Source organism: Microtus oregoni, unplaced genomic scaffold (assembly GCF_018167655.1).
Source record: "Microtus oregoni isolate MIOR12 unplaced genomic scaffold, Mior012 000020F_ref0000438, whole genome shotgun sequence".
NCBI lineage: Eukaryota > Metazoa > Chordata > Mammalia > Rodentia > Cricetidae > Microtus > Microtus oregoni.
This window is the reverse complement of record NW_024543079.1, coordinates 28,648,525-28,669,527: the sequence shown is the minus strand read 5'-3', so window position 1 is coordinate 28,669,527 and position 21,003 is coordinate 28,648,525. Positions and strand designations below refer to the sequence as shown.

The 21,003-nt window shown below is 37.9% G+C and overlaps 1 long non-coding RNA gene across 1 annotated transcript in view; it reads left to right on the top strand.

Annotated features, from left to right (window-relative positions):
• LOC121460468 overlaps positions 1-17,543 on the top strand; it is a 366,412-nt gene extending 348,869 nt beyond the window's left edge. The window contains exon 8 of the long non-coding RNA XR_005976056.1: positions 17,450-17,543. This is a non-coding gene — a long non-coding RNA (uncharacterized LOC121460468). The remainder of the gene's footprint in view (positions 1-17,449) is intronic.
• The last annotated feature ends 3,460 nt before the right edge of the window (positions 17,544-21,003 follow it).

Below are 21,003 nucleotides of genomic sequence, written 5' to 3'. Positions count from 1 at the left end.
TTATAGATAGAACATGACAACAAAGGAAAGTTACTACATTAAAAAAATACTTCTTAAAGATTGTTGAAATTTCTCCAGTTGTCTTAGTAATCTTTGTTAAACATCGTTGTCTAGAGGAACAGAGTAGAAGGTTAGCTTTTCTTATTGGCAAAATCTGGCCTTTGGGCAAAGAAATCCCCATGCCTCATTCACTGACAAAATATATAGTATCCGAAAATGGATAAATAGGACTGTCAAATCTTGGCAAGACAGGGTAAAACAGTTTTGAAAGAATTTTTGCCTTTGAAAATAGTCTGTCATTTATTCTAGGCCTTAGCCAAAGTTGGTTGCTTCAATGTTGCAAAGGAGACTCTGTGTGATTGCCCAGTTAGCCAGTTGTCTCTGTCATTTGTTGTATGTTTTGGAAGTTTCTTAATTGCACTTCCTACTTACTTAAGTAATATTATTTTCCTTCTCCGATCTTCGATGGGGTTAAGGCTAGATAATTGTAGTTAATTTTCTCTCATGACTTGGCCAAGTTATTTATTATAAAAGACTTAAGCCTATTTGTTTTTATTGTTTATAATTTTGTATTAGGCTTAGAACTCTCTTATTAAAATAAAAGGGGGAGGTGCTTTAGGAAGACCTGCAGCTTTAGGCCCACCCGCCTACTGGGGCATGGCCTCATATACTATATACGGGGATGCAAAACCTGCATCTCTCCCTTTTTTCCTTCCTCTTTTTCACCTGCTGCTCATTTGGATTGTGGAATCAACCGGCCAAGCAGAGGATTCTGATTTGTGAGTTTACCCCTAAATAAATATCTATTTCTCTTTCTGAGCTAGTGTGGGCTTTCTTTCAAGCATCCGTTCATCACATGGTTCATTCTACAGTGTCAGTAGTGACAGGTGCATCCATTCAAATGTAGGGAATAGTAAGCTGCATCTTCTGCAGACCTCTTTTTAGCTGGGCTGTCCTTTGGATTCACTTTGAATTTTCCCTTCCCAGACAATCCTCTCTGGAAACATAAACACAGTCAGAGGTATGTCTCCTAGGTGATTCTACATCCAGGAAGCTGCTAACCAATACCAATGATCACAAAATCTGTTCCAAAATATGTTCCATTTATAGTTTCTTGAATATGTTTTTCCTTGGTTTTATTTACAGATGTTTGCCTCTAATATTCTTGGTGGGTTAATTTTTTCACTTATCCATAGGCTAGTGATGCGAGGAGGGGGAATTTCGGTATATGAATACTGTGTATGCATGTTCATTGTATAAATGTGTAATATATGAAAATATGTGCTACGTATATATGCATATGTGTGTATGTCTATCTGTGTGTGTGTGTGTGTGTGTGTGTGTGTGTGTGTGTGTAGTGTTTAGGAGAGTAAGAACTGTGAGTACAGTGGATGATAGACGCAAGGTTGATATTGTGGTTATATAGTATGTACTTGCATCAATCAGTAAAGTACATTCACGTGATGATATATATGTATTTATGGACAAAGTGTATGTGTTTGTGTTTAGACTACTGGGATTTTTGCACTTATGGAATGTTGAGTGTATGTGAATGGTGTATGTTATATTTGGATCAGTGTGTGTATACTAGACTAAAAAGAGTATGGTTATCTGTGGACAATATGTGTATGTGCATTTGCAAGTGAATACACTGAATTTTTATCATGCTCTGATCTGATAAAAAGATGATTTAACAAAAAAGAACATTTCTACTCTTCATAAAAATTTCCTGTTTGAAATAAGCTTTGAATATTTGTTTTCATACACAAAGCAATAATTTATAATTTAGCCAAAGGCAGCCACCTTGGACTCTTGGAGAAAATATCCAAAATAATACTCCTTAAAAGCTGTTTAGCATTAGAATGGGCATTCCATTTTTAGGTATCCAAAAGGGATGACAGAAGATAGCTAATGGTACATTATTTTAGGGAGAGAAAAACTATGAAAATGTTTCTGACTGTAGCAACAATAAAATCCTAATGAAGCAGGGGAGCAGATGGAAATGGAAAAGCCTGTGCAATGTCAAAGCCCAAAACACAGTGATTTGTTAAATTACGGGGTTCTGTTCCCGAGAGAGGCACTGCAGTTTGCTGATAACTCAACAACTGGGATTATTACTGTAACACAGCAACGCCATTTTCTTCCAGAAACCTGCGTGAACTAATTAATTACACAGTTTTGGTTACTAGGTTAGAACCAAGTTTTGCTGTCCCATTTCCAATGACTGAACTTCATAAACTGTCAGAAGCACAGACTTTTCCTGCCTGCTGACTATTGTGAATAGTTACAAAGACTGCTATCATTGTCATAAGACAAATATCTTAAGAAAAACGCTGCTTGCTATATTGACTATTTGGAAGAACTCTCCTCTTTTCCAAGTTCCAAGTTCTTTTCCTTTTCCTTTTTAATTCTGGAGCTACTGACTTCTTTAGTGAATGACAATACATCACTGTGTGTGGCCTCTCTAAACATAATACAAGCATTAGGAGGCTGAGTGGCTCCTGAGAAAGATTTGATTCTGGTGCCAGCTGAGCATATCAGGCTAGATGAGTAAAATATAATTTCTTCCATCGCCCATATTGTCCTTTCTGCTCTAAACAAAAGTCCCCAGTCTACTTCTCAATAAAGAAATAAAATTTTAGAAGCCTCCTGAATGCAAGCAAATGGGAAACAGTGTCCATTTTAAAAGAAAAGAATTGTCTTTGTTTCGGTTTTCCCCATCGAAGCAGTTAGGAAACAGAAGCGAGACTGACCCCTGGAGGCCCAGTGAAAATTGGGAAGAAAACCTAGTCTCCTGCAGCTCCTGAGACCTTTCCTCTTTGACCACACCTTGCCATCTTCTCCCAAATTCTCCTGCTGCCACAGAAGCAAGCCAGTCTCTTTACCAATGGAAGAGTAAATTCCCAGCGCTCCATGAAGAGGAACCTGGTTTGAAACTATGCACATGCTGTGGATAACCAGGCAGACCAGAGGAATGCATAACCATGTGTTTGGGGGAGATCATACCAGGGTAACCAATACAACACTGTCAATAAATGAACTCGATCAGACCATCGCAGTCAACAGCAGTGGAGGACTGCAACATTTCCACATATATTTAGATTATTGAATCATTCATTAAATTCTGTGAAATCTCACGCCCACGGTTCTGTATCTGGAACATTCTCCAAGCATACTATCGTTTCCATTTACCCTTATCCAATTGTTAAATGTTACTACAAATTAAATTACTCCGTGAGTCTTTTTCCATTCTTATAACAACACCTGTTTGGCACAAACCTTGCCCTTCCATTGATCTGTACAGAGAATACCGTATTCTTCTCTAAGTTCTAGATGTTTATCCTCCGTTTTCCTAGTTATAGAACTGCTGCAGTCATTTTCTCCCAGAGAATGTCACAGACTTGTGGGCTCTCGTCTTGAACAGAAGTTGATTAATTCCAGAATCTTCTAATCTGTTCTATGATACACTACTGCCATCACACAATTAAGCTTTGAGATTGCCCGAGCACAGCATGGTTTTCTTTACTCCCTCGTCACGGAATGTGTCAGTTAATGTTCTGCTCCACGTGACTACTCAGAGACTCATGCTGGAAGACACTTCACCACAACCTTACATTTACAACTTCACCCTGAAAACTTGTAGGAGCAGGTAAGTGGCTCCTGGACCCACATTTTTAACCCTGTAAATTATATGAATCCTAATAAAACATTTAACAATCTAGATAAAAAATTATTATTCAGTAAATAGCAGGTGAATATTTTTCATTTATAATTCTTCAAGTGTTGATAGAAAAAAAAGTATTGCTATATATATTGAGCTAAGAGATTAAATTCCCTTGAGGTTGGGTAGTTTGCCAAGGATGGCATGCCTAAAAAAATATATACTAGGAATAAGATTTAAAACAAAAAATTCTTGACATATTCCAAAGCTTTTACTTAAAATATAGCACTTAAGGATTAGAACAAAAAGACATCTACCAATGATTTGTGAAGAAAAGAGGCTATAAATTTGAAAATGAGCAAGGAGAACTCTATGTGGTGGTTTGTGAGAAGGAAAGAATGGGATGACATGACTTCATTATAATCTCAAAAGATAAAATAAATACATATTTTATTTTTTTATTTTATTTTATATTCTTTTATTTTTTTTCTCCCAGCCTCCCATTTCCCTCCCCCTTCTCCCACCCTTCTCCCCCTCCTCCCACCCGTCTCCCCCTCCCCACACTCCTCTCCCCCTCCCTCTCTAGTCTAAAGAGCAGTCAGGGTTCCCTGCCCTGTGGTAAGTCCTAGGTCCTCCCCCCTCTGTCCATTTCTAGGAAGGTGAACATCCAAACTGGCTAGGCTCCCAGAAAGCCAGCACGTTACGTAGGTTCAAAACCCCGTGACATTGTCCTTGGCTTCTCATCATGAGTTATACCAACATAGAGCTAAGAGAAAAGGTATCTTCCAGTACCAATAAGCTTTCCAAAGAAGTTTCCCTGTGAGCACATGAGAACGCAAAACAAATTCTATTTGGATTACCCAAAACTGATATATTAAGAACCAAGTAAAGCAAACATACACTTGAGCCTCATTATTCATGGTTCCTGTATTCAAACGCTATCTACTCACTGAAACCAGTCAATAACCGCAAACTCGTGGAACTCTCACAGTCATTCACAGGGATATCGAAAGTAATGACATTCTGGAACTGTGTAAATTGAAGATTTCAAGCTGAAATGAAGCATGGCAGTACTTTGTCTTCTTGTTTCATGCGCCATGTAAGCAGCTGTTTTCCTGGAACTCTTTTTGGAGCCACATTTTTCTCATTATTATACTTTGCTGATTCTTTTGCTTTATGATGGCCTTCAGCATGGGGCCAAAGCACTGTTTAGTGTCTCCAAGTCCAGGAAGGCTAACTATGTCTTATGGTAAAAATGTGTGTGTTGGATGAGCGTTATTCAGTCACAGGTTATAATGCTGTAAATTTAATAATAACTCAACAGGATGGTACATTCAAAAGAAGATGGAGATTTCCACTTCCTATGTGAAACTGTTCCAGAAAGCACTGAAGGAATAAGCATAGCATGTGAAGAAACACGGAAAGATAGTGACAAATAGACATTTATATGTTTATAAGATAGCCACTAATTAGAAAACACATTGTAGAAAGCATTAGTCTAAAATTGAAAACAGAAAAAAATTTATTGTCCTATTTTCCAGAACCAGGAAAGATGTCAAATCCTTCCCACCTAGTGCTAGCTGATTTTCATATTTCAAAAGATGATAAAAAACATATTGGAGCTTCTGCAGGTTCAAGACATTGCACACAAAGGTTTTTAAAGAATTTGATAAATGCAATACAGTAGAGGTTTATATGAAATCAGGCATCATCTGTGACAGGACCAGCTTTTTCATAAGCATACTGCTAAATGAACCCAATTAACACAGACAGCACTCTGGTCAAAATGTTGCAGCAGTGCACACAGGAATCTCTCCCTCTCGTCCTCTAGGAGACATGGTTCAATATTTGCTAATTCTCGGGTAGTAGTGACTTTATAAAGCAAATAAAACTGCTTGAAATAATGAGAACTGTCTGGGTTTGAAATATAATGCCCCCCATAAGATCATGTATTGGAACTCTTAGTCTGCAGTTGGTGGCATGATTGGGAAAGATTTAGGGGGGTGTGGTCTTATTGAAGGAGGTATATTACTGGAGGAGGGCGTTGGGAGTTTAAAGACTCAGGCCATCCATTTCCAGATGCTTCCTATGCTCTGTGCTTGTAGTTTAAGATGAGAGCCCTCATCTTTCTTCTCCTGATACCATGGTACCTCTCTTAGAGTTTTTATTGTTGTGAAGAGACACATGACCATAGCAACTCTTATAAAGGAAAAAAATTGTGTGTGCTCACAAGTACGTGTATGTGTGCTTGAATGAGCTCATGTCTATGAATGTGTGTGTCCGTGTTATATGTGTGTATCTAATACTTTAAAAATTCTAAAATTTCTCCAGGTAGGAATCTGATACTTCCATGTCAAAATCTGCCATGGCACATGTTAACCATGTAGCATTTTAGTAAAATTTAATTTCCAGCTTTTACTAACTTTTCATTTCAAGTAACTGTCTAAAATTCTCTTCTTTCCTATTGTTCTCTTTGTTGTTTGATGGTTTGTGTGTTTGGTTTTACCATAGCTTGTTTAACAAAAAAGAAAAGTGATTTGACACTAATTGTACTCCTCAACTCTTAAAATTAAGGGAGAAATTCTTCAGTGTTCAGGAGTAGCTAAAAAAACTTTATTCTTTAAATAAGAAATTAGATTTTTTTATATTTTGCAATCAAGTTTCTTTTCATATCACATTTTAAGTGTGTTACCACTAAATATAATTAAGTAGGTCTCCTCTTATTCATATAGTTTTTATTCTCCTTTAAGAATGTAAGAATAGGGCCTGGGCAGATGTCTCGGTGGTTAAAAATGCTTTTTGTTCTTGGAGAATACCCTGATTTGATTTCCAGCACCCACATGTCTGCTTACAGTCACCCATAGCTTTATTTCCAGGTTATCCAACACCCTTACCTGACCTTCATGGGCACCAGGGACACACATAGTGTACAGACACACATGCGAGCAAAACATTCATACATATAAAATAATATAGAAACAAACAAAAAGCCTAAGAATTATTTTAATTGCATTGTAATATAAATTGAATACTGAAAAGCCATAAAGAGAAAAATAATTTCTCCTTCACCTACATACAGGCAATTGTTTCTGCAATTTAATTTTTCTACTTGATTGTAAATCATAGGGCATGCGGGAAGATTAATCTGTCATGGAGAATTACAATTAAAAATCTTCAAGTATGCTTTCACAAACAAGGCAGATATGTTATATTCTTTGATGAAAATGAAACTAGCAGAGAAGGCTGGGACTCTAGGTGAAGCAATCAGAGCGAGGCTGTTATAAATGTATAGTTACCTTGACATCTTTAGTAGTTGGAGAGTGTCAACATGCCTTCTGAAGTTAACGAAGGAATTTCAAGTACGTGCTTGACTAGCAATATGTGTCAGCTTTGTGCTGAAGCTGTAGGGAACAAGATTCACAGATGTAAGATTCTAGGTAACAGATACGAAACATGTCTAGGATAGTCACAAAAACACCGTTCATAATATCATCAAATGAGAAGGCTAGACGCTTATAACCAGAAAGATGAATCGATGGGTTGTCCAAGGAGGATGCATCATCACTAACTGCCACAATAGAAACCAATTATTTAAACATCACATTAAAGAAAAGAACACAGAGGCTGGTGAAATGGCTCAATGGTTAAGAACACTGACTGATCCTCCAGAGGACCCGGGTTCAATTCCCAGCACCCACATGGCAGCTAGCAGCTATCTGTTAACTCCAATTCCAGAGAATCTGACATCGTTATACCAATGCACATGAAATAAAGTTAAATAAGGTTTAAAAAAAAAGAAAAGAACACAGAACAAACTCTATTCCCTGTAGCATTCCATTCACAAAAACTATACAAGGAATAAAAACATACATTAATATATATCCGCTCTAAGTCAAGTAGTATTTATCCTAAGCCACCTCTTCTACTCACTGCACTGGCTACACTATTAGCATTCCCTGGGTACTGACACGTGCTGGGGATTGTATCATGTTAGCCTCTTTAAAGGTATGGTTTTTCTTCAGAAAGGTGGTAACATGAGTGTATAAGAAATTATTATGTTAGTATGAGCTGGATTCATAAAAGGGCCTGTAATGGAGGCCTTCCACTCTGTTAGGACCAGAAACATTGAAATGTGCACAGTGCACACATTAGTCTGGTCTGGTCTTTAGCACTCGGTACACCCTTTATGGTCTGAACCCAGCCCTTATAGAAGGCCTCTGTAAGTATTTCATCCTTCTGTTCACATATTTTTAGCTTTATTTTGAGATTATATTACAATTATGACAGCATATGTTTTTCCCTTTCTTCACTCCAAACCCTCCCATATACTCACTCCCTGTTATCTTTTACATCCGTGGACTTTTTCATGAATTGTTATTGCCTGCTTGTATGTGTTTTATAAACAACATAAAGCAGTAGAATCGGAGCTATTTCCACAGATGCTATTTGTTTTCATGGAAAGCCTGAAAGTTTAGCTAGACAGTAGACTGCTCAAAGCTGGGTTCTGCCTTAAATGACTAAGATTATATGTTAGGATGTGGAACTCTCCAAATCTAAGGTACCATGCATAAATGGGACCTGCCACCCGCCTCAGGCCTTGCTTGAGTGTTAAATGCCGATGCCTAGAGATGCATTGCTTTTACCTAAAGCATTTTTCTTGCCATAAAGCTAACTCTCCACACTCGTTCTAGCAGTGGTAAAATCATTTTGAGATGTATCTATCCTCTCCTCCCATTTCTTCTCAGCTCCTTTTTCCCTCCCCCGTCTCTCTTTCTAGTTTTCTTGCTCGGACTTTTAAAAAGAAGTGCATGAGACAGTTTTACAGAGTGCTAGCAGAGACAGCTATTGATAGCAATGTGTTTTACTAGAAACAGACAACTCCCCAGCTTCTCATCCTTGTCCGTTACATTGGTCTAAGCCATTGTTCACTTTAGTAGTGCATCAGTCCACTCACCACATGATAAGCTCCACTGCGTGATCTGCCTTCCTTGCCCGCCTAAAATAATTTTCACTTTCCTTACTCCCCCTATCAACTCACCTACTTATTTGTGTGTCAATAGAAAGCTTATCTTTCCCTCCTTTTCCCTTCCTGACTTATGTATCCCATTTAATCTCCTACTGCTATGATTCATTTTGACGTCTTGGTTGTTTAACCTACTGTGTCCCTTGGGGAGTGCAGATGTGCGGCAGGTGTTAGACTAAGTGGAAATAATTTGTAAATGATGAAAAATATTTTCATCATAACCTGTGTACGGTTGACTGTTATTTTCCTAAACATTTCTAGCCCTGGCACTTGACTGAAAGTTACAATTTGTTGAACGTATCTACAACTCTAAAATTACACAGGTCATAAACATATGATGTGACTATTTTTTACAAACTGAACTTAGTTACAGAGTCAATAAAAGATTGTGGAAGACAACCAGCCACTGTATCCTTGATTCTTCCTTCTCATCTCACCAAAAATAATAAGAAAGAAAGAAAGAAAGAAAGAAAGAAAACCTCTATTTTGACTTCTAACATAATAAATTCATTTTTAATTTTTGTTTGAATGAAATCATATGTAGTTTATTCCTTTGCCTGAATCCATTTATTGAATATAAGGTTTTGAGATGTATTTATACCTCTGCTTGTAGTACTAATTTGCGTTTACTCATTTCTAGATTTGTTCCATTGTATAAATATATTGCCATTCATTATCTTGGTTTTTGGTATTTAAGACAGAGTTTCACTGTATAACAGCGCTAGCTGTCCTAGAACTAGCTCTTGTAGATGAGGTTGGCCTCGAACTCACAGAGATCTGCCTGTCTCTGCCTCCTGTGTGCTGGGCTTAAAGGAGTATACCACCACAGTCCAACATTATCACTTTTTTGAATAAAGATGATTTAATATATCTCCAGAGGAAAGCTCTATGGAAATCATGATATAAATTTCTATAGATGTCTTTTTATGTGTATATATTTGACTGGAGATAGCTTAGGAGAGAATTTATTAGATCATAAAGTATTCACACCCTTAACTTTTGTAAACTACCAGTTTTCAAAGTGGCCAGACCATTTCACATCTCAGCATCACATTACAGAATTTCCCTTGTCCTACATCCTCAGCACTATTATCCATGGAATTCATTTAGTGTTTATTATTCCTCTCTTATTTTCTGTTTTATGTATTTGTTGCATGCTAGTTAATGAAGAGCTGTGTCATTTTCCAAGTGATTAATGCAGTTGCTTGCCTCCTTCACAGGCTTGTCAGACATTTGAGTACTGTGTCAAATGAAGTCATAATTAACACCTCTGGGGGTTGTACAGTGTTTCACAAACTGATTTCAATGATTTACATTTTATATGAAACTCTGTAGAATAGTAGAATTGGTTGCACTTTTGGAAGCAACTATAGTTATATCCAGTGACTATTACTGCCATCTCAAATTACCTGTAGTAGCTTCACATAGCGTATATATATATATATATATATATATATATATATATATATGTTCATAAAGTACATCCTCTGTCATTTTTCAAACCAATAGATGGAGATTTAGAAACCAATTTTTAGTAAACTAGAAATCTCTCTGAATATAGCAAATACTTCACCATTCTTATTTATCTGAAAATGTAAAAATATTAAACCTAAAATTTTCCAACTCTAATAATTTATAAAGTACTAGTATACATATCCTTGGATAGGTGAATAGCAATTCTCCTCCGGGTCCCTCCCCTTGGAGATTGGGAACCCTGCGGAAGAGGGGTAGCAAAGACTGCAAGAGTCAGAGGGAATAGGGAATACCAGGAGAACATGGGCCCCCAATAAACTCAACAGGGCTTACAAGGGTCCACAGAGACTGAGCAAGTAAACATGGGGCCTGAACGGGTCTGTACCAGGTCTGCCGTGTATATATTATGGCTGTTAACTTGGTAATTTGAGGGAAGGTGTGTCTCTGGCTTTTTGCCTGCTATTGGGACTCTTTCTTCCTATTGGATTCCTTGTCTAGCCTTGATATGAGGGCTTTTGTTTTGTCTTATTATATCTTATTTGTCCTGTCTGGCTATCTTCTCTTGGAGACCTGTTCTTTTCTAAAGAGGAAATTAAAGGGGAGAGGATCTGAGGGAAATGGAAGGTGGGAGGCTAGAAAGAGTGGAGAATAGAGAAACTGTGATTGGGATGAGAAAAGAATCTTTTTTCAATTAAAAAAACTTTAAAAGAATAAAATGGATACTATGCAATTAAAACAATTCACATGGATTTGGAAGCCCTATTCCTAAATTTAAAAAAAAAAAAAGAACTAGACATTTTAACTTCAGATTCACGATGGGATTTCACTGTAAAGTCCAACAACAGACAAACTGCACCACGGTATTTACTAATTGCTAAAATACAATAAAATTATTTCAAGTAAATTACCTCATCTCAAACCAGAGGAGCTATTACTAGTATTTTACAAATGGAAAAAAAAATATGTCATGGATTTTTTCATCATAAGAAGCAAGGAAGGAACAAAACTGGAACCTTGGCTTTGGTGTTACAGTTTGAAATCCCACCTTCTTTCTAGGCCCCCATTTCCCTCCTTGAAAAGGAATAAGCCCTGGAGCAACTGTCCCAAAGCCACCACTGCTACTGTTCAGCTGTGTGACTTGAGTCAGACTTCATGATACTGTGTGTGCCTTGATTTTCCCATGTGCCAGAGAGCCTGAGATGTCAAGAATGAAAATACACAGAAATGTATAAGCTGCCAAATACAGCCAGTGGCCTCTATTTTGATGTTATTTTATTTATACTTTCAGTCTGGTCTCATCATTGTAGCCATTGCTCTACTAGCAGTGTCCCTGATTGTCTCTGATTCTTTCCCTCATGATTCCTAACCAATCACCTACCAAAAGAGGTCACAATCTAATTGGAAGATGTGCACACCAGAGCCAATCACAACAAGCTGTAGAGGGCCAACACAGTCAAGTGTAGCTGGAAGAAGGAGAAAGCACACTTCTTTTCTACATTGAAAGTGGATACATTTTTTTTTTTATTGCATTAACCAGAGAGAGGTTAAAGTGCACAGACTGGAAAATTAAACTTATTCTGAACCAATCCTAACTGAAAACAATCTCTGGGACTATCTCATATGTCTTCTGACAGAGGGGCATCCATTGGGGAGATTACGTCTGTTATCAAGGAATGCAATGAACTTTCCATTTACATTGGACATTTATAATCTGATGAGGGACGGGTACATTTATCTAGTCTTTTAAAAGGGAAAAAGAAACCCTACAAATCTGTCCATTATACCTGCTGAGAATCTAAAGTGAGGTCAAGACAAAAACAGATTATATTTGATAGTGTTAATAAGAGTTTATTGCAAGCCCTGCTAGCCACCTCTCCCTCTGGAGATTTCTGAATGGCTTTGGAAGCTGAGCTATTCTTAGAGTAATGAGAAAGAACCTTATCTCACACCATAGGAAATTTAAAGATCTCCATGCCTTTCAAAGTCTTATTGACGCCCTTTAGTACAAATAAAAGTCAAGGTGGCTATTGTCACAAATACCTGTGCAATATGAAGCTGTAGGGGGAACTCTGAAATCAAGAACATGCTTTCCTTGTGTGGCATTGGTAACAACACCCCAAAGGACTACTATGTGACTGTGTCTGTTTCCACAATTAAATCACTACTGGGGACAATATCAGAATTAGTGACTTAGCATTATGTAATACCAGTACTAAACATTGATTCTGTTTACTTTAAATAATAGAGACTATGTCAGAAAAATATTTGAGACCCAAAGTATTAGTGGTTGGTTAGAATCCAGGTGGCAGAAGCTAAAATAAGGACAGAGTAGAAAACAAGAGGAATGGCTATACTCTCCTGTACATAAAACTCTAGTCAGAACACTGCCTTTATCATGTGTCCAGTATATGTCTCCCATCGGGTTCGTGCTGTACTTATTGTGTGCGTCCTTGGATCCTGGGGGAGATCACCTAATTGACTAAGTTTGCATCATTGGTAGCCTCCTTTCTTCAATAATTAAAACCATGTAAAGGAGACAGATGGACCATGACACCATTCAGCTTTCCCACTACACATCTGAAGCTCTTCTTTCACTAAGACTACACATGACATTTCACTAACTACCACTCCAAACCTCTATTTTGTACATAATTCAAATCCTTATATTTAAACTACTTTTAAAGAGAAGTGAAGTTTGAATAAAAATGGACTTGGAAAGAATAAGTGAAATAACCAAAACTCAGACAAACGCCACACGTCCTTTGTCATACTTTGTCATAGAGAGTTCCAAGCCATATATATGAATATATATATATATGAATACATGTAAATGTGGATAAAATATTATAAAGGAAATAAAGGGAAGATAAATACATAGGTGATGAGGAAGGATATGATGGGCAAAGGCTGCAAAAGAAAAGAGACTGGTAGTTAGGGGTATCTTGGAGTAGGGGAGATGAAAAAAATTAAATATGAAAACACACTTTGTTTGAAAATGCTGTAATTCCTAAAACCTTCTGTGCTATGTTTTAAAAATGGTTTTTAAAAGACCTTGGCAACTGTTACTAGTGGATACATGCCATTTGCCCCTACGTGTGATCTTCAGGCATCAGTCTTACATTCGATTATAGACAAACTTTGTGTTCACTCTTAAATACTGAATTCTTCGAGGCAGAGTATGAAGCATCATAAAGAGCCAAGTGGTTGTTTGTTGTAGCTGTTTTCTGTATATCTACGGTGAAAATTGCATCTTCCTATGGAGATATTTTCACCCATCATATGTGGTTGAGCAAATGCAAAGAAGATGAGCAATCGCATCTCAAGATAGATGGTAGAGCCACTGTTGGGCACTGAAGCATAAGGGGGAAAGGTCCTTTACTCTACTGAAGCACCCTGATTGGTCTCTTTGATTCTCTCCAACTCCTAATTCCTAATTCTATGCACCTCAAATCAAGGTCCAGAGTATAACAAAAGTGAGTGGGGTCTCTGAATTGATGGGTGACAGATTGCTTCAGGATTTAGCTCTTGACTTCTTTCCCATCATTGTGTGACAAAATTGGCAACTAGGAGTGAAGGATAGAATAGAGCCCTGTCATGGAGATTTGTGAGTATATTGTCTTTTCTTCTTATTCCAGTATATGAAAAGAGGACATTGGTCCCAACTCTTGGCTCTTGAATTCAGCCACTCATGCCTCAAAGGCATGTGCCAATTCCTCAGTTTCTCTTCACTGTAGCATTTTGTCTCTGTCATTGAGGTCAGCATGGAAACACAAAACACTCACAATGGCTACAATATTATCCAAGAACTGCAACCATTTATAAAGACTTGGCTTGACATCTCAGACCAACTTGATATTTTCCCCACCTTACCATGTTGTATGACAGTTGGTGAATGTAGAGAGTAAAAATCAGGAGACAGAGATCTTGGATTCAAATCTTACCATCCTATTTGCCTCATTTCTTCTTTATAAACGCAGACAATAATAGTAATACTTTGTAACAGTTTCGAGAGCATTCAGTGGGGGAAAGCCCCAACAACTATGTCAGAAATACCACATTCAGGAAATGTTCTTCCATCTGCTTAACCCCTCACCTCACTTCATCGCCCTGTCTCCCTTTTCCTGGGAAGACTCACCCAGTCTGTGACTGAAACACTGTTCTGACCAGTACAGAGCCTGGGGCGTGTCCATAAAACTGCACATCTCATCAGGATGTAAGATGACACTCTTACCTTGACCAAAGGACAAAGGAAATCTCTGAGGTTTGCCTGTGTGCTTTCCTTCAAATTACAATGTTTTTGATCCTTCCTCCTCAACAGGCTAGAGGGCACCTAAGTTCTTATTATGGAGTTCATGCCTTAAGCCAGTTTTCCTTAATTTTATTTGTTTTGAATTTGGTTCTTTAGAATTTTTTTATTTCTGACATTTATAAATTATTTTCATGGTGAGAAAAATCTAGGGATTATAGTTTTAATGTATTAGTAAGAAATATTAAAATAAATGACAAGCCATGAACTGGTGAATTAAAACAACTAATAATTGGATTGGAGAATTATGAAAATTCTGAATTCAGTGAACTGGCACCAGTCTAATTTAAATGTCTAATTAAAAGCTATTTGGAGGAGCAGCATATACAAACTACACTGCAGTCATCTATGACTGGGAAGAAGCTTCATAACCAGAAGGAAAATCAGAATTGCATGAAGACACGGGAACGGGCTGTAATCTTTAATCAGAGTACTCTGTTTTAATCAAGACCTGTCTGACTCTCCGTCCCATTACCACTTCATTAAAACACGCTGTCCCTGGTGCTGAAGCTGCTGTTAGCTGTTTAATGGAAGAGTAACCAAGCTTCAAGGCAGAAAAGGAGGTAGCAACCCAGGATAGAAACAGGAGCTTCCAAAGTTGGCAGAGAGCTGCAGAAGGAGAAAAGGAAGTCAAGATTAGAACTGATTTAACCAGAACAAGCCTTCCATCCTGCAAGTTGATTCATCCACAGGGCTATTCTTAGCGGAGGGCTATTTAGCACATTGTCAAATATGTCATTCTAACAAAGTGTGATCGTTAGTACAAATAGCTCATAAGCAATGACATATTTAGATTGCCTGTGCAGAAGTGGCAGGGTATGTGCAGCTAGGCAGAAAGAATTCCATCTTTATGCAGGGAAAAAAGATTCCTAAAACTTCTAAAATTGGGTTTATTTTTGAGACTTACCAGTCTCTGGGACAACCAGCTTGTCATGGTTAACTTTGCCTCTTTGTTTTCTCAACTGTAATGTAAGCAAGAAAAGACATCTTCTACACGGTCTTGTTATGAGAATTAATTAGAGAATTGATGAGTTCATATATGTGTAGATATGTCTCTGTACACATATATGATGTGATGTGAACAGAGGCAAGGAGAAGAGTAATCTCTTACTAACGAGCTACTTTCATCACTATTATTAATATTATCAGTAAAAAACTTTTTCCCACACAGCAGAATGGCTTGTGACAGCTTGGTAGGATTTGCTGAAATAAATCCAATATTGGGGTGAACCTCACTTATATTGCTAGTTAAAAAGTCCTTTTATTCTAGAGGATGGACCCTTTCTCTGAATATGCCTTTTGTCATTAAGATGCCAAAAAAATCTATCTCTCACCTTTTCCCTTTTTCCCATTTTGGTAATGTCATTAATTCAGTGCATCCTTCCACTCAGATTTACTTTGCAAAACTCCAGCACTGACAAGACACTACAATGGATTACATTCCCACCTCATTGAAGACTAAGGATGACAAACATGGAAGCTAATAGACTCTCTACAAATGAAAGAGCTGCAGCAGACACAGCCCTCTGTAACGTGCTGGCACGTGTGTAAACATGCATACCAGTTAAGCTGTTTGGTTATAGGTAGGGACACTCTGTTTGATGGAGTATTTTCCTCATGAGCTCAACATAAATGTCACGATATCCAGTGTAGGCCCACACCTCACTGCTGAGTCCACATTCAGGAACCTCACACTGTGTCTTTCTCTTCTCATCTCCACTTTCTTGATTCTGTGTAAATAACATAGTGCAGCAAAGGGATGTAACTTAGAAAATAAATAGAAAGGTGACAGACAAAAACCTTTCTCCTCCTTTCAGACACTCTATCAGTAACGTAAACTAAAAATTAATTAGTTGATTAATGAATTAATTAAAATCCCCACAGTCAAAATAGGGTGAAAACAGCAGATAAATTACCCTCCTGCTGAATAAATGAACAAATCAATAGATCCCTAGGTCGTATACATTGCCTTTGCGTCCAATCAAGTATTTTTGTTTTGTTTCATTTAAAAAAAAATAAAAACTAGGAAACTTAAACAACCAGGGGCCATTTTCACAGTTTACCATCTAAGAAAACACAGAAGCAGTAATTAAAACAATCTGGGGCTATAGGAAGATAGACAGAAAATCTGTCACCACTGAGACTCTAAAGAAGGGAATAGAAAGAGTCCTGAAGGATGAAGCGGCACTGACAGTTTGTTACATCGAACCCCAGCATGATGAGCAGGGAAAGAACACAGCAGAGCTTGCTGCCAGGGGAAATGTCAGCTGATGTGAGAAGCTCGTGGAAAAACACCAGAAAGGTGATGACAATTCTGCTCTTTTGCCAACTTCAGAAAGGGCCTGAATTTCCTTTCTGCAATAATTATCCCTGTCGTCATTCTCATGGACTCCTTTTGGAAAGAGACAACCACACTGCTTGTCTTAGCCTGCATCACCTTGAGGTCTAGGGTTTAAACTTTCTGAACTTGTATCCTGAAAGTATCAATAATTCCTGTCACTTGATTTTTTTTATGTTTCATTTATTTATTTATTTTTTTATCCTGGTTGCAGTTTCCCTCGCTCCTCTCCTCCCAGTCCCTTCCCCCTACCTCCTGTCTTCAGTCTGCCTTCACACCCCCCATCCACTCTATTCAGAAAAGGTCAGACCTTCGAGGAATATCAACAAAACCTGGCATATCAAGTTGCACAAGACTAAGAACCTCCCCATGTATTAATGCTGGGCAAGGCAACCCGGTATGAGGAACAGGGTCCCAAAAGCCAGCATAAGAGTCAGAGACAGACTTGCTCTCACTGTTAGGAATCCCACAAGAAGACCAAGCTATGTAACTGTCACATCTATGCAGAGGGCCTAGGTCAGTCCCATTTAGGCTCTCTGTTGGTCGAGTCTCTGAGAGATCCAATGAGCCCAGGTTAGTTGAATCTGTGGGTTTCCTCTGATGTTCTTGACCCCTATAGCTCCTACAATTTTTCCTTCCTCTCTTCAGCTGGATTTCCTGAGCTCAGCCTAGTGTTTGACTGTGGATCTCTGCATCTGTTTCTACCAGTGGTTGGATGAAGCCTATCTGATGGCCATCGGGCAAGGCACCAATCTGTGAGTAAAGCAGAATATCATTAGGCATCATTGCATTGATATTTATTTTTTCTCCAGTCATGTTGATTTTGTTTTAAATGCCGTAATTCTTTCAGGTGCACAGGCTCCTATTTGTTCACAAATATTCAATCAAGCCTAAATCACTAGCTCCACGCATTCAGTCTGCCGACTGTTGTGAAATTTCTCAATCACTTCAAGCTCCTAATGGGTGCTTTTAAAGGTGAATTTATTAGGAATACCCTGCAACTGAGGGCATCTGACCTCAATTGCTGTTCTTAACCCACTTTGAGAACAAATGAAACATAGTCAGGGTATCTGTTCTTTGGATCTAGCTTCATTCCTCTTGTTAAATATCAACTAAAAGAAGAACATACATAACTCTGTTAATATCACACCAAGTAGACTTTGGAACAAAACACTTACTAGAAAAAGAGCAGAACATTATATAATTATAGATAAGTTAATTTCCCATGGAAACATAGTGATATTACGTGTTTATGTGCCAGAAAACATATTTGCAATGGCTGAGAAAACAGCCAGTGGTAGAGAGCTTGCCTAGCAGATGCTGTATCTTAATTTGACTCACCATCACTACAAAAATAAATAAAAATTAATAAATAAAAATATATTTAAAATCCAACAAAATGTCTGAAGCAAAAACCCCTAGAAGTGAAAAGAAAAGTAGATCATCATGGTTATTGTCGGAGACGTCAAGATTATTGTCAGCAACCGAAAGAACTGGCCAGAGCAGTAAAGATCTAAAATAATTCAACAATATCGTTAATCAGCAGGATCCGGATCTAAGTAACATTTTTCCAGTTAAATTGGACACCTTGCCCAATTTAGTCATACTCTAGACCACAAAACAAATGTGAAGACACTTTAAAATATTGAAATCATGTAGAAATAATTCTCTTACCCAGTAAAATAAAAATGTCACTAACAGAAATGAAACAAGAGCATTGTAAAATATTTATAAACTGAACATCAGATTCCTAAATAACCTGTGAATTAATCAAGGAAAACGTAAAACTTTGTAATTTGATGAAAAGGAAACTGCAGTGTATCAAAATTTGCAGGACACTGAGATAGTACCAAAAGATAAATTCCTAATTGTCCAAAAAGAAAAAAAAACTATGATTAATAACTTCAACCACACTTTATGAACCTAGAAAAAGAAGGACAAAATCAACCCAAACAAGCAAAATAAATGAAACAATAAATATTAAGGAAAATACTAAAATTATAGACAATGTTAACACAAGAAAATCAATGATATAGCATTGCAAGAGACTTGACTCTAGAGGGGATCCCAGGTGTTCACGGAGATGTCCCCAGCTAGGTCCTTGGGCAGCAGAACAGAGGGTGCCTGAACTGTCCTTGCCCCAGTATCATACTGATGATATCTTGAATATCACCATAGAATCTTCGTCCTGAGATGGATGGAGATAGAGACAGAGACCCTCATCAGAGCAATGGACTGAGTTCCCAAGGTCCAGTTGAAGAGCAGAAGGAGGGAGAAGACGAGCAAGGAAGTCAGGACCGCGAGCGGTTGGTCCACCCACTGAGGCAGTGTGCCTGTTCTAATGGGAGCTCACCAAATCCAGCTGGACCGGGTCTGAATGAGCATGTGATCAAACCGGACTCTCTGATTGTGACTGACAATTGGGGCTGACTGAGAAGCCATTGATAAAGGCACTGGGACTTGGTTTTACTGCATGTACTGGCGTACTGGGACCCTAGTCTATTTAGATGCACAGTTTCCTAGGCCTGGATGTGTGTGGGGGGCTTAGACTTTCCACAGGGCGTGTTCCCTGCCCTCTCTCAAGCAGGGAGGGGGAGGGAGGAGGGTGAGTGAGGAGGGTGAGTGAGGGAGCGGGAGGGGAATGGGAGGAGAGGAGGAAGTGTAAATTTTTGAATGAAAACATTAAAAAAAGAAAAATAACTGGTGAGCAGGTAGTAATGATAACAAAGAGAAAAGGAAGTATAAATTATTAATAATAGAAAAGATAAATGACTAAATATGAAATAGATTATTTGAATCTTTATCCAGCAAATTGTTTTCATAACTTTTAACTTTCCTAATTATTTATGTATTTCTTTATTGCATTTGTGGACATGTGTCTGTGCATGTCTCATGGTTTACCTTTGCAATTCAGAGAACTTATGTGAGTTGGTTCTTACACTGTGTGTGTTTTGAGTATGAAATTCAAGTCCTCAAGCTTGGCACCAAGCATTCTTACCTGCTGAGCCATTTTACCTACCCTGAACGCATAATTTCTTAAAGCCATAAAAAAAAAAAAAAAAAAAAAAAAAAACTTCTGGGCCCACATTTTCTCACTGGAGAATTCTGTTAACTAGTTGAAGTTGTAACATCGGTTTTTGCCTATGTTCTTGTAGAAACATTTACAGCTGTTTCTTCCAAGTCGCAGAATAAAAGAGGCACACAACATTAATTCTGTATACTGCCAATAGGTATATCGAGACTAAAATGAAAGAAGCAATATCTTAACAACTCAAAAACAGAGAAAGATTCAGGTACATATCTAAGAAAATGCTTTGACTTGCTTGCTGAAAGTGTCAAAACATGATGAAATAAATCAAGAGAGTTAAAAAGAAATGATATGTGCTGTTTTCATGTATCAGATGATTCACTGCAATGAAGATGCCATTTTCTGTAAGTTGATGGGTTTTGCTCACTTACTATAAAAATCCAAGAAACATTTTTGTCGATACAGACATGCTAGTTCTAACACTATGCAGAAACACAAATAAACGAAAGCAATTAAAATAAATTTGGAAAAGTAAAACAGAATAAATCCATTTTATTGATTCTAGAAGCAATCTATGAACACTAACCAATACTATATTAATGATGGAAAAATAAACATAGATTAATTTTGAAAATTACAAACCCTGGATATAAATACTGGTTCCATTGCTAGTGACCCCACAAACTGCCCAAGCCACACAACTGTCACCCACATTCAGAGTGACTAGTTTGGTCTTATGCAGGTTCCACAGCTGTCAGTACAAAGTCAGTGAGCTCCCACTTGCTCAGGTCAGCTGTTTCTGTGGGTTTCCCCATCATGGTCGCTTGGCTCTTTGGAGCCCATTCCCTATGGAAGGTTATCTTGCTCAGCCTAAATACAGAGGAGAAGGCCTTGGTCCTGCCTCAGGTGATGTGACAGACTTAGTTGACTCCCATGGGAGACCTCACTCTCTCTGAGGAGAGGATGGGGGTGGGGTAGGAAGAAGGTGATAGAAGAGGGAAGACAGGAGGGAGAGGGAACTGGGATTGGTATGTATAATAAGATTGTTTTAAAACTAAAATAAATAACAAACTCTGAAATAGAGCCCTACTAATAAATCTAACTTACCTTTTGACAAAGACACAACAGGATCACCATGGAGAAGGGACATTCTGTTAAGCAAAAATAATGGGCT